General features: G+C 42.4%; 1 pseudogene; it reads right to left on the reverse strand.

Annotated features, from left to right (window-relative positions):
- Positions 1-10,363: 10,363 nt before the first annotated feature.
- LOC143588201 (F-box protein At1g67130-like) lies at positions 10,364-11,423 on the reverse strand (annotated as a pseudogene).
- Between the last annotated feature and the right edge of the window lie 1,812 nt (positions 11,424-13,235).

The raw sequence follows: 13,235 nt of genomic DNA on the forward strand, positions 1-13,235 counted from the left end.
TTATGACCAAGCAGTGAACCAGTATGCCGCCTTCCCGCATCCGATGGTAGAGAAGGTGAACGAAGTTGCTGCTGCTGATGATGGGCTAGCTATCCTTAAAGCTTTCCTTGAACCGCCACGCTCTACTGATGGTGCGGGTCCAAGTGGAAGTGGCCCTGAAGCTTGATCCTGAAGATCCCTTTCCACCATTAGCGTAGATTTTTGTTTTTGTATAGCTTCTTTTGTATGCGGGTATGCACCCAGCAATCTTTGTAATATTTGAATTTTGATGGAATAAAGATTGTGTTAATTCCTTGCCTTGTTTATTTTACGCATGTTTTGATTTAACTTAGCAATTTCTTTAGTACTTAGATAAGTTAACTTTTTAACGTGGCAAATTATAAGTTTGTTTCGCTTCCTCTTTCATGATTGTGCGGGTATGACCGTCACTTACACTTAGTAGGATGGCTTAACTTTACTTATATCTGACCTGCGTGGAAGTTTTCCTCATCTTTTCCTTTGAAATTTTCTAAGTGTTTAGAATAAGTTAACCTTTGAACGTGGTAGATAATAGGTTGAAGTTTTGCCTCCTTGTTCGTGATTGTGCGGGTAAGACCGTCACTTGCACTTAGTAGGATGGCTTAACTTTGCCTACATCTGACCTGCGTGGAGGTTTTCCTTAAAACTTTTGAAATTTTTACGTTTTGTGTTTATGCGGGTTTTGCCGCCTTCCACACGTAACGACTTACTTCTTCCCATATTTATGCGGTGAATACCGGCACATCAGTGTGGGAAGTTCATAAGTATAAAGGTAAGGCTATCAACACATTGTGAAAGGAGAATCATTTCCATTAGAAGTGGCTCTAGGCCTTTTCTTTACAAGTTTGGAATTGATCTACATGTAACATTTGCGTAATTGAGCTCCATTCCATGTTTTTGGGATGGGAGTGCCATCGAGCCTTTCGAGCCGGTACGCGCCCTTTCCCAGAACTTCTTTGATAATGTATGGCCCTTCCCAGACCAAGGCCAGTTTTCCTGGGCGTTGTTGGTTCGAAGCCTCGTTGTTACGCAGTATGTAGTCTCCTACATTGAAGTTGCAGAGTTTTACCCGCGTGTTGTAGTACTTTTGCATTTGTCGCTTGTAGTTCTCTTCACGCACTGCGGCTAAGTCTCTGCGTTCCTCGGTTAGCGTAAGGTCTAACCGTCTTTCCGCATCATTGTCTTCTGGCTGAATTAAGACCCTTGGTGAGGGTAAACCAATTTCGACCGGGACCATGGCTTCAGTGCCATAAGTGAGACTGAACAGGGTTTCTCCCGTACTGGCCTTTTTCATCGTTCTGTTTGCCCAAAGGACGTGCGGAAGCTCGTCCGCCCAGCCGGATCTGTGTTCCAAGAGTCTTTTCTTTATGCCTTCGACGATGCTCTTATTTGCTCTTTCTACCTCACCATTACCCTGCGGGTGCGCCACTGAGGTAAAAGTGTGGGTGATTTGAAGTTCTTCCAGCCACTTTTGTAGCTTTTTGTCAGCAAAGTTGGTGCCGTTATCGCTCACCAAATTCTGTGGAAGTCCAAAACGACAAATAATAAATTGCCAAATAAATTTTTTGATATGTTTCGCGGTTGTTTGGGCTAAGGGTTTTGCTTCTATCCACTTGGTGAAGTAGTCGATGGCTACCACTAGGAACTGAACATTTCCTGCTGCTGTAGGAAATGGGCCTGTCACATCGATGGCCCACTTCTGAAATGGCCATGAAGAGGTGACTGGAACAAGTTCATTCTTTGGGCGATGCGTGTTGGGTGCGTAGAGCTGAAAAGACCTGCATTTTCTGATGTATGCCAGCGCATCCGTATGCATCCCCGGCCAAAAGAATCCCGCGTTGTTTAGCTTAGCTACAACAGCGCGTGGACCTGCGTGTACTCCACAGATGCCTTCGTGTACTTCCCTTAGGAGGTAGTCAGCATCTTGGTTGTCCACACATCTTAAGAGTGGGCCAAGAAAGTTACGTCTGTAAAGGATGTCATCGATGAGTTGATAATTCAATGCATTACAGCGTAGTTTTCTTCCCTGTGTTTTTGACTCTGGTAGTGTACCTGCCGCAAGGTATTTTATTATTGGTGTCATCCACGTTTCTGTGCCGGTTTGGATGACACAAATTTCCTTGTGCGGGACCGAAGGTGCCTCGAGGAGTTCAATGCGGATGTCCTTTCCCAAGTGGGTGAAGGCTAATGATGCAAGCTTGCTTAACGCATCCGCAGATTTGTTTTCACTACGCTTGACGTGTATGACTTTGCAATCGTAAAAATCGCGCATAAGGGTTTTTGCTTGTGCGAGGTACAGGGCCATTGTGTCGTTCACGGCCGTGTACGTTCCGTTGATTTGATTGGCTACTAACATGGAATCCACGTGGGCTTCCAAGTGTTTCACTCCCATCTTACGCGCAATTCTCAGCCCGGCCAAGACTGCTTCATACTCGGCTTCGTTATTCGTACTTGGAAAATCCAGTCGAATAGCGTAAGTGTATTCTTGGCCTGCTGGGTTGGTTAGTTTCAGCCCTGCGCCTGAACCCTCGTTACTGGCTGCTCCATCAGTGTAGAGTTGCCAGACATCATTGATGTCCTATGCTGGAGAGGGTTGAGCCTCTTCCTGGCACTCTTTTTCCCGCGATGCAGGCACTTCCGCAATAAAGTCGGCCAAAACCTGGCCTTTTATGGCTGGTCTTGGCTTATACTTTATCGCGTATTCCCCCAACTCAATTGCCCATTTGGCTAGGCGTCCCGATAACTCGGGTTTGCGTAGAACGTTTGCAAGTTTGAAGTTGGAGAGAATGGTGATTGGGTGACCCTGGAAATATCGTCTTAACCTGCGTGAAGCGTGTATAAGTGCTAAGACTAATTTTTCGAGGGTAGAGTACCGGGTTTCTACGTCTGTTAGGATACGGCTGACATAATAGATTGGCATCTGGATGCCTTTCCGTTCAACTAGCGGGACCGCCCCGGTTGCTCTATCTGTTGCGGAAAGGTATAGGATTAACCCCTCCCCCGCTTCTGGTGCTGTGAGCGTTGGGAGTTCGATCAAGCGTGACCGAATCTCCTGAAATGCTGCTTCCGCTTCTGGTGTCCAGCGGAAGTGCGTTTTCTTTAAACAGTTTCTCAACGTTGACACGAAAGGAAACGACTTATCCGCGTGGTTTGCCAAAAAGCGATTAATTGCGACTAGTCGTCCATTCAGTGTCTGAGCATGTTTGATGGTAGTAGGTGATTCCATTTTGATAATGGCTTCGACCTTTTCAGGGTTCGCTCTGAAGCCATCTTTAGTGACGATGACCCCCAAGAACTTCCCTTCTTCCATTCGAAAGGCACACTTGCTCGGGTTGAGCTTCATGTTTATCTTCCTGAGCGTGTTGAAAGTTTCTTCGATGTCTTTCAACATCGCTTCTGCATCAGGGCTTTTGATGACCAAGTCATCCATGTAGACTTCCAAGTTCCTCCCAATTTGGGCTTGAAACTGGTTGTCCATCAGGCGTTGGTATGTGGACCCGGCATTCTTAAGTCCAAATGGCATCATTTGATAACAAAATGTACCATCGGGCGTCCGAAAAGCGGTTTTGTCCTGATCATCAACGGCCATGTGGATTTGATGTACCCCTTATACGCATCCAGAAAGCATTTAAGGCGAAACGGTGCTAACGAATCCACCTTAAGATCAATTTCGGGTAACGGATAACAATCTTTGGGGCATGCTTTGTTTAAGTCCTTGAAATCTATGCACATGCGCCATTGTTTGTTATTCTTCGGTACCATAACGGGATTTGCAACCCACGTTTGATATCTGCTAACGCGTACGATGCCTGCGTCAAGGAGTTCCTTGACTTGGGTTCTACACACGTTAGTTTGTTCCGGCCCCATTACTCTGCGCTTTTGTACGACTGGCTTAACAGCCGGATCGCACTTGGGCTTATGCTCTGCCTTACTTCGGGGTACACCAGTCATGTCAGCTGGTGTCCACGCGAAGATGTCAGCGTTTTTCTGTAGTAATCGTTTGAGTAAGGTGCGTGTGGGATCAACAACTGTTGGCCAATGGTAACGGCCTGGTCAGGGTATTTGCCGTTGAAGGCCCATCTTTCTGGTTCGGTGATGGTTGGTTTAGCCATCTTTGGTTTGGGTTTATATGAGACAGATGCGATGCATACCTGGGGAATGCCGGTGATCATCGCTACACCCTCAGCTGTTGGCCATCCCATCATGCCGTGGACTGAAGATACCACGGCGTTGAATCTTGCCATCCCGTCTCTTCCGAAGAGAATGTCGTATGTGTGGTGTGGCTTCCTCATCACGACAAAATCCACGTCTTCTGTGCGTGAGTGATTCCCGTCCGTAAGAGTGACGGGGAAAGATAGGATACCCAGGGGGGTGTTTGTGCTGCCGTCGAACCCTTCCATCGAGGCGTAGATCGTTTCCAGGCGTTCCTTGTCTTCGTCATCTAGCTTGTCGAAGAACTGCCTGTACATCACCGTTGACGAGGCGCCGTTATCAGCAAGAGTGCGAGAAGTGATGTAGTGCCCCAGCTGGCTTTTGATGACGATAGGGCCTTCTTTGCTGGGTCCTCCTGGCACTCGCGGGAAGCGCACCTCAGCTTCCTTCCACGCGCATGGTTCTGTCGCTCGCCTTTTTCTTCCTCTGATGTTGCCATGAACCATGTTGATGCTGATGTCAACGGGCTTTCGTCCGTTGCCTCTGTACCGGTTATCATTCCTTCCTCCCTTCTTGATTGATGCCACAAGGTGTGCAAGTCTTCCATCCTTGACGAATGTTTCAACAATATCCTTCAAGGATTTACACTCCTCCGTACTATGACCTTTTGTCCCGTGGAAGTCACAGGATTTGCCTTGATCCGCATTAGGTCGCTGCCGGATCATTGGAGCTTTTGGCCATGGTAGTTTTTCGGTGGCAAATATCTCCGTGACGCTTTTGGTGAGTGGCGTCCGCCGGTGTTTTCGGCTTGAAGGGTGTGTGTTATCCCTTCCGCCAACAAGAGGGCGAGAGCTGGATGAGGTGTCAAAGTTTACCCTTGACTGCCAAATACCTAGCTTCCTATTTTTGTTCTGCCGGGCCATCCGAACATTGTTTTCTCTAGTCCTTTGCGTGTAGAGGTGTGTACTCTGGGGAAGATCCCTTCCCAGTTGCTTCTCCGTCTCGGCAAAGCGCTTGGCCGCCGTCATGATGGCATCCCATGTGGACGGCATGCCGTCCTTACCCGTCAATGTGCGGATAAGCTCTGGGTATTCGGCGCCCTGGATGAAAGCGGCGCGAACAAGATCTTCACTTATGTTGCCCAGACTCGGCTTTTTGGAGTTGAAGCGAGTGATGAAGTCTAGTAAAGATTCATCCTCCTCTCTAACGCAGTTGAGGATCGTCCACTGTTCTTCAGTATATTTCCTCTGTTGGCTGAAGTGTTGGCTGAACTTGTTCTGAAAGTCCGCCCAATCATAGATGTGGTGGGCCGGTAAACGACGAACCATGCCCTGGCCGCTCCAACCAGAGTCATCTGGAACATATAACACCACGTGGGTTCCGTCCAGTTACTGACGGTTGCCCCCGCAATGAATCTGTTCAAGTGGTCGTCTGGGTCGGACAGACCATCATAAGTGCCGATGTTGGACATTTGTTTGGCACTTCTCGGGGCGATTGCTTCCGCAATGTCCCTTGCAAACTTGGACTTTCCTGCATTTGCAGCAGTTGGTCTAAAGGTTTTGGAGAAGTCACGTGGGTTTCTCCCCGCGTTCATTGGTTTAAAGGTTTCTCCAAAATTCCTTGTCGGTTGGAAGTCCGTTTCCTTACGCTTCCCTTTTGCCTTATGGCGAGGGTTTGCGTCGGTATCGGATTCTTCCCGCTCATCATCCGAGTACTCGCACTCACTGTTCATGTTGAGATGTTGGCGAGTACTGCCGAATTCGTCAGCCTGTTGAAGTGAACGCAAGCGTTCATCCAACTCAGCTTGGAACTCTTTCTGACGTGCTTCGGCCCACGCCTTAACTTGATCGAGTGTTTGGCGAGGGACCCTCGTCCGTTTCTCCAACTGGGCATCAGTGAACCCCAGTGAAATATTGTTTACTGCACTTGTCCCGGCTTGGGTAACCGGGGTAGTGTTCGTAAAATTTGTATAACCGCCGGTGTTCCCCCCAGTTGCTGGGGTTGTGGTTACCGGGGTTTCTTGGTCACTTACTGGCTTTGGGACCGGAGTAACGTTAACCATTTCTTCAGAAATTTTGAAAAAACTAAGAATTAGTTCTAGCTTTTATGCACGGATGGCGCCAATGAAGAAACACTAAGTGACCCTGGGCAGATTACGGATAATCTGGGGGTTAAGTAATGTTTCCCACGAGGATGAGGTCCAGCAAAGAAGGTTGTTCTTCAGGTGACCTGCAAAACAGACACCATAAGCTCGTCACTGAGAAGGGGGGGTTCCTCCTTGTGACCACCCTCCGGCGTGAGAATCAGACTAGATTGCTCTGAATATAAGTGTATATTAACAGATTGCTAGAGAAGATAAGATAATGAGATATCAGATGATGTCCTCACCATTCCAAGGTGTTGGAGTATTTATAGCCGAAGGTAGGTTTCCTAGAAGGTACAGCCGGCTGAATAGTATTCCTGGGATACGCACAAGCCATGCTGGTTGGTGGATAGGCTGCGGCCGATAGTGACAAGGTCGGCTGTATACTGTTCCTTTACTGCCGGCTATGCACTGTTCCACCAACTGTAGGCTGCGCACGTCCCATAGTAAGGGTTGGTGAGTAGGCAGCGGCTAATAGTGACAAACAGTACTAGAGGGTGCTCCTCCTCGTACTGTTGTCGGTGAGCTGTCACCCTGTGATTGGTTCATGGGCTGTTTTGGTCAGATCGTCTTTTTTGCCCATACCTTGGCAGGTATAGTACAAAAGATCTTCCAGAAGCATACGGACTGGCTCATTTGGGCGGGAGTATTCCCGCCTTGCTCATTCCTTCAGGTGACTACTGAAGTAGCAAGAGTTAGTGCCTTGTGCGTGTAGCCTTGCTATCAGTGCGGGTAGCCTTCCCTGATGGCTTGTATCCGCAACTGCGGGAACAAGCGGGGTACTTCACCATTGGGAGGCTTTCCCTGCGGGTACAGCTGGCGTACTGCGCGTAAGGTCTTCTCTGAGCATGGTGGGTCCTGCGGAAGCAGTTGGTCGTTGCGCAGACGTCCCTCTTCAAGGTGAGTCTTGCGGGTCCAACTGGGCTCTGCTGGGACCTACCTCTTCACACATGAACCCTAATTCGATGATTCATCTATGTGAAAACCAAACAATCAAAATGATGAATTTAGCATAATGTGAAGCTTTTCCAAACTAATTAACATCATTCAGCTTCCAAAGTTGTCATAACACAACATGTAAGCTTTCAAGTACAACAATGGAGTATAGAGGAAGAAGATGACACTTACAATGTGTTTTTATCCACTCAAGTTTCTTTTTTGATGTCTTTTATTGATGAAATCTCTTTATATGGCTTCAATTCTGACATCAACATCGATTTTGCTTCTCTTGTTCTTCTCCTCCTCATTGTTCACCCACTAGAAAACACACACATACAACATACGTGGAAATCTCTGATGATTTTCACCTAATTTAGAACTTTCCCCTATTTGCAACTGAGCCCTTTTAATTCTTCATTTTTTTTTCTTAAAAGAATTCAAACATAACTATTTCTTTTACCAACATATAATTAACCCTCATAAGTTTGTCATCCTTTACTACTCAACTCTATTTGTTGGTACACCACAACAATATTTATAAAGTCTTATAACATTATATACTTATACATATATAAATTCTGGGGTGTTACAATAAATCAGGTTTGCCGTCCTCTTGAACTATGGTCATCGCATTTAGAAATCGGCGCCTCATGTAGCGAGCCCTCCAATAAAATATGAAGGCAACACAATTCGTTTTCCGACTCTGCTTGACGAGCCTCGCCAAAATTGACGCAACCCACAATTCCTTGGTACAAATCTGCTCTTATCTTAGTCTGGTTTCATTCACAAAAATGTAAATGTGACCTCTCAAGCTATATATAAACATCGACAACAAATTGTTGCAGAATTCTACTACCTAACAAAAGTACGTTCTCCATAGAACGAATTTGAAATTTGTAACAGTAGTTCTTTCGCATAGCCACAGTTGTGTCTACCACTTCATTTGTTAGACTCTGATAATGATTACGATAAAAATGATCAGTTAAAAATAATACATGTTGGGATATTATTTATAATCTTCATTTAAAAACTATAAGTAAACAATTTGTACATTCAGTTTCTTTATCAATTTTGTCGTGGTTGTTATGAACTTCATTTGTTGATACTCAGGGATGTGGTATGTTAGGATGCCACCTGACTTGCCATTAAAAGGGGATATAACAATGGACCATGACAACCAAAGTACGACTTAATAGTTTGAGTATGCTCAGACCTACCATACACAACAATACTTATTTTATACGAAGTGATATTGTCATTACCTTCAACCCAAATACCAGCAACCTCTGATGTGGTTGGTCAGTTTTACTACATTTGGTCAAGCTCAACTGAATCATTTAAACTGACTCTATAGTTGTCTAAAGGTCCTAGTTCTGAAAGACTTCGGAATGTATTGATGTATGGGTTTGCAGAAAGAACACGTGTCAACATTGTAGTAATACTTTTATCAAGGTTGGGCCGTTGGATTCTATGAATTAACTCAATATCAGGATCATAAAAATACAACTAAAGGTGCCTAGGTGTTCCATCCCGTGAAACTAATTGGTCGATTTTGTTTTAAAAAATCGTTTATGTGCACGGAACGTGTATACACCATCTCTCATATTGGTCAGTGAATCATCCAGTGTCACACCCACTAAGATCACAAAATAAAAATTGGTGTTATAATCATATATGTTATGGCTAAACACTTTTACAATTTCATCTTGCGACGTGAAAAGCAGATACAATTCATCCAGAATTTCTGAATTTGCTAACATTGTTTTCCCACTCATACAACATAATGTAGCAAAATCAAATTTAAATTGTTTTTCTCCACAATGAGTACATGGACTATGTTCCTTTAAGAAAAAATTATACAGATCCTCTTTTGTGTTCTCATCTTGAGTGCATGGTTGAATTTAAATACCTAAAAAATTCATTGTACCAAGTAACAACTTACAAAATGTCAAGCCTAATAAAGAAAGCTTCGTTAAATAAATAGAAACCTCTTGATATTTCACACATGACTTCATCGAGTACTGATTGAAGTGTGGTTGTCGACGTACTACCAACAGTTGGAGTTTGTGTAAGTTGAAGACCATTTGAAATAATGTCAGAAAATTGAGGTAGTGGTGTACGCAGTTGAATTTGAATGCCTAAGAATTTCGTGGTATTTAGTAACAACATAATAGAAGATGGCGTGCTTAATAAAGAATGATTTGTTAAAGTAATAGAAACCTGATACTTCAGGCATGACTTCATCAGTTACTGATGGTATTGTTTTTGTCAAAGTCCTATCAATGGTTGGAGTTTGTGTAATTTGAATGCTACTTGAAATAACGTCAGAAAATTGAGGTCATAGTGTACGCGGTTGAATTCGAATACCTAAAAAATTTGTTGTCTTAAGTAACTTATAAGATGTCAATTGTAATAAAGAAAGCTTTGCTAAATAAATAGAAACCTCGTGATATTTCAGGCATGACTGTGTCAATTACTGAAGAGAGTGTGGTTGTCAGCGTACTATCATTAGTTGGAGTTTGTGTAATTGGAATGTGATTCACTTTGTGTGCAACATAATATCGTTTACGGTAATCCTTCCGTGTTTCTGTTAAAATGCGTGACAATACTCTTTTGGAAATTGTGAATTCTTAACGGTGTCCTTTGTGTTGAATGTATTGATGAATCACTTTGGGAGACATCGCCAATACCAACTTTCGACATTTTGTTATTTTCTTTGTGTGAAGCATAATATCCTCTATTATACCCTTTACGTTTTTCAGCTGACATTTTTGGTTGGCCACTAGTCATTGTAAATTGATAAACGCCTCGTAAATTAAAAAAAAAAAAAAAAAGAATTGTTATAGACAATGTATAGTCTAAAAGCATCATTACATGAACAATATATGAGACTTGAATTAACCATCAATATGGAAAAAAAATTCTTAATAGTTTAAACATGATGGAAAAAATACATAAAATTCTTAACAGAATAAAAAACAAAGTTATCATAGACAAGCGCTGTCTAAAAGCATTATTACAAGAACACTACATTACATAATGAAAAGAAAAAAAACACCAAAATTATTAAAGCATTAAATTAGATAATTTAAACATCAAGTGAAACTCAAACTAAAGATATGGTGAAACAACGGTCTTGAGAAACACTGTACCCTTATAACCATGGAACCAATTAACCGGATAAAAACATTCGAAGGGCTTTATGTTCATTACAATTTCATAAAGCTTCTCTCGATTAGTCATCACAAACCAACTTAACCCATTTGTAATATAATGTGTTATAGAGCACCATAATGATAGTGATATGGTGGGGGATTGGAGGACGTGAGGAATTTAATCCAATGCTCCCCTTGTAGCATCCACAAGTCAATTGACAATTTAGCTAGGCCAGTGGTAAGAAACATGTGAAGCTAGTTTTTTACACTCACTAAAGTTCCATGAAAAAATTCCTGTTGAAGGACCTCTTGGAAAGCTTATCTCCTTAAACTTCTCTGACTTAACATCAAAAGAAATTACCACATTTTTACCTCCAACCCAGCAATCACAAATAGTGAAATATAGAGTATCAACACATAAAGTACAAGGTGGCCAACAAAAATTTCGACTGATGTACTTAGGTCTTGTTATGAAACGTATGTTTCTCCAAGAGTCTCCTCTTCTGGGATAGTCATACACGCTAAGCACACCACCTATACGCTTCACATGCAAGACCTTGAAATCATCGTAAGCATCAATGAACAAACCAATAGCATCAACAATATCTTCAAAGAAGCCATGGCCATCAGCTGTTGACAAATTCTTATATGCATTTGTGATCGGATACTATAGAAGCAGCTCAGATGTATGATTCAACCAAACACACAACAATCCGTCCAAATTCGAAAGAATAGAGCCGTCATTAAATTAGGAAATGAATAGAAAATAAATGATGGTGTTAGTCCCATTAACACCAGGCTAAAAGTTGATTGGTAGAACAGAGCATGATAGGTCACCATAAGGGAATTCTCTGATTAGATGAAGCTAACAAGCGGGAACAATGTATCTTTACAAAGTCCTGTGTTGACAGTAGGGCATACCATTCCTTACAAACACATTTCGAATGGCCGACAACCTTAGCTGGCACCCTTGTTAATATCTCAAACACGACTATTTTAATAAAAAGGTCAACCATGGTGTTACCTTGGTTTAGCTAGTGTAGACACCTTATATCTATTAAATATGACATAACATAGAAGATTTTAGGCTAATAGAAGTTTGCGTACATTTTGTGTTACAGAGAGGATTGTAAATAGAGAAGAATTTAGGCTAACAGAGAAGGCAAACAACATGATATAAGACACAAAAATATTATGCAAAGTAAAACATAGTTCTCGTATACACATATAAAAATATAACACAACATACACACATGCAAACTACACTACTGAAAAGGCAATAAACTCATCACTTCATTAAAAGGAAACAAAGCATATAGATGGCATAGAATTTATAATAAAGGAAATAAACATAAACCAACGAACAATTCTATAAAACAGCTACGTTTGGCTAAAGATTAGGGGACGTTAGCATCTCAAAATTTGTGCATGTAGGGAACTGAGGTGGGTCTTCGGTTGTTTTTAGATAGTTCTCTTGATAGTGATCAATCTATCGAGAGTCTCTTCATCGTATTTGCCCTCTCCTTTTATATAATTAGCGATCTTTATAATTTGACAAGGCCTAATCTGTTGAGGTTTTTAAGGTCCACCAACTCAAACTATTTAGACTATGTTTTCATTCAGCTTGATTGAAGGCCTGCAATCTGTGAGTTCTATGATAGGTTTGTGTTGTAGGCATTCATCTTCCAAGTCTTTAAGCAGGTTTGGCAGCCCTGTTGAGTCAAGATTTGACACAAAACTGATCAGATGGAAGATTGGAATCTTCTCAACCTCCTCAGAATTAGCTAAGTATGGATCCGGGTACACCTCAAACCTCCGTGCATGCTTTTACTTAGCCGGGTACGATATTTTGTCTATCGGGCAGAATTATCTTCACTAAGTCTCCTTTAGTGAATATCCGAGCAGGGTTTGCAAACTAGTGCATTACCGGGTATGGTTCACTAATATATGCAAGTCCGGTCAAGGATCACTTTATCAAGCAGGTTTGTTCTTCATAGCCAAGTAAAGTTCACTTCCGAGTAAGCTTTAGGCTAACCAAGCTCAAGAAACCAAGTATTTGGAGATCGGGCAAGGTATTCATTAATAAAGATGGTCCGGGTACGCCCAGTGTTTAATGAAGTATCACAAGTATCATCGGGCAGGATTCAACTCTAGCAAGGTAAAGTGCCTCCGAGCACCCTTTGCTAATAAGCTTATTCCAGGCAAGGAGTTGATAGGACCATTGAAGAACAAGGTTGCTTGTAAGGATTTGTCGGGCAAAGTATGATAAAGCCAAGAAGATTGAAGTCTACCCGGTGAGTATTTTACTTGGTAAAATACTCTTCAAGTAAAGTCTACCCGGAAACTGATCCCGAGCACACTTCTATGTTACCAAGTTATGAAGGATGGCCGAGCATACTCGGAAAGACAAGATTGATGCAAAGCCTACCCGGAAGACTTGTTTTACACTTAAAATATTTCTGAATATGTAATTTGAATATGTATTATCGGATAGGGTTTCTAGAAGGAATGACAGCTGTCCACAGGTGTCAGGCCTATAAATAGAATAATTTAGGGCACAAAAAAAAACACAACAAGGAAGACAGACACATTTATTAAGAAAGAATTTTATGTGTGAAGGCTGAAAACCTTCCTTATCAAGAAACCCTAAAACGATTATCCACTTTGTATGATTCATTTATATAAATGGAAATCTTTTGAGTAAATCTTGTTTGTGTTGATTACCTTTGAATACGTTTTAAGCAACCATATATTTGTTATTGATTCCGCCTTTAACAAACGGTGAACTTTCTAAATATAGCAACCCGTCATTAACTCCTATGTCAACA

The sequence above is a fragment of the Bidens hawaiensis genome, unplaced genomic scaffold, assembly GCF_021521415.1.
Source record: "Bidens hawaiensis isolate Kalapana, Puna unplaced genomic scaffold, B.hawaiensis_p1.1 tig00036184_1, whole genome shotgun sequence".
Taxonomy (NCBI): Eukaryota; Viridiplantae; Streptophyta; class Magnoliopsida; order Asterales; family Asteraceae; genus Bidens; species Bidens hawaiensis.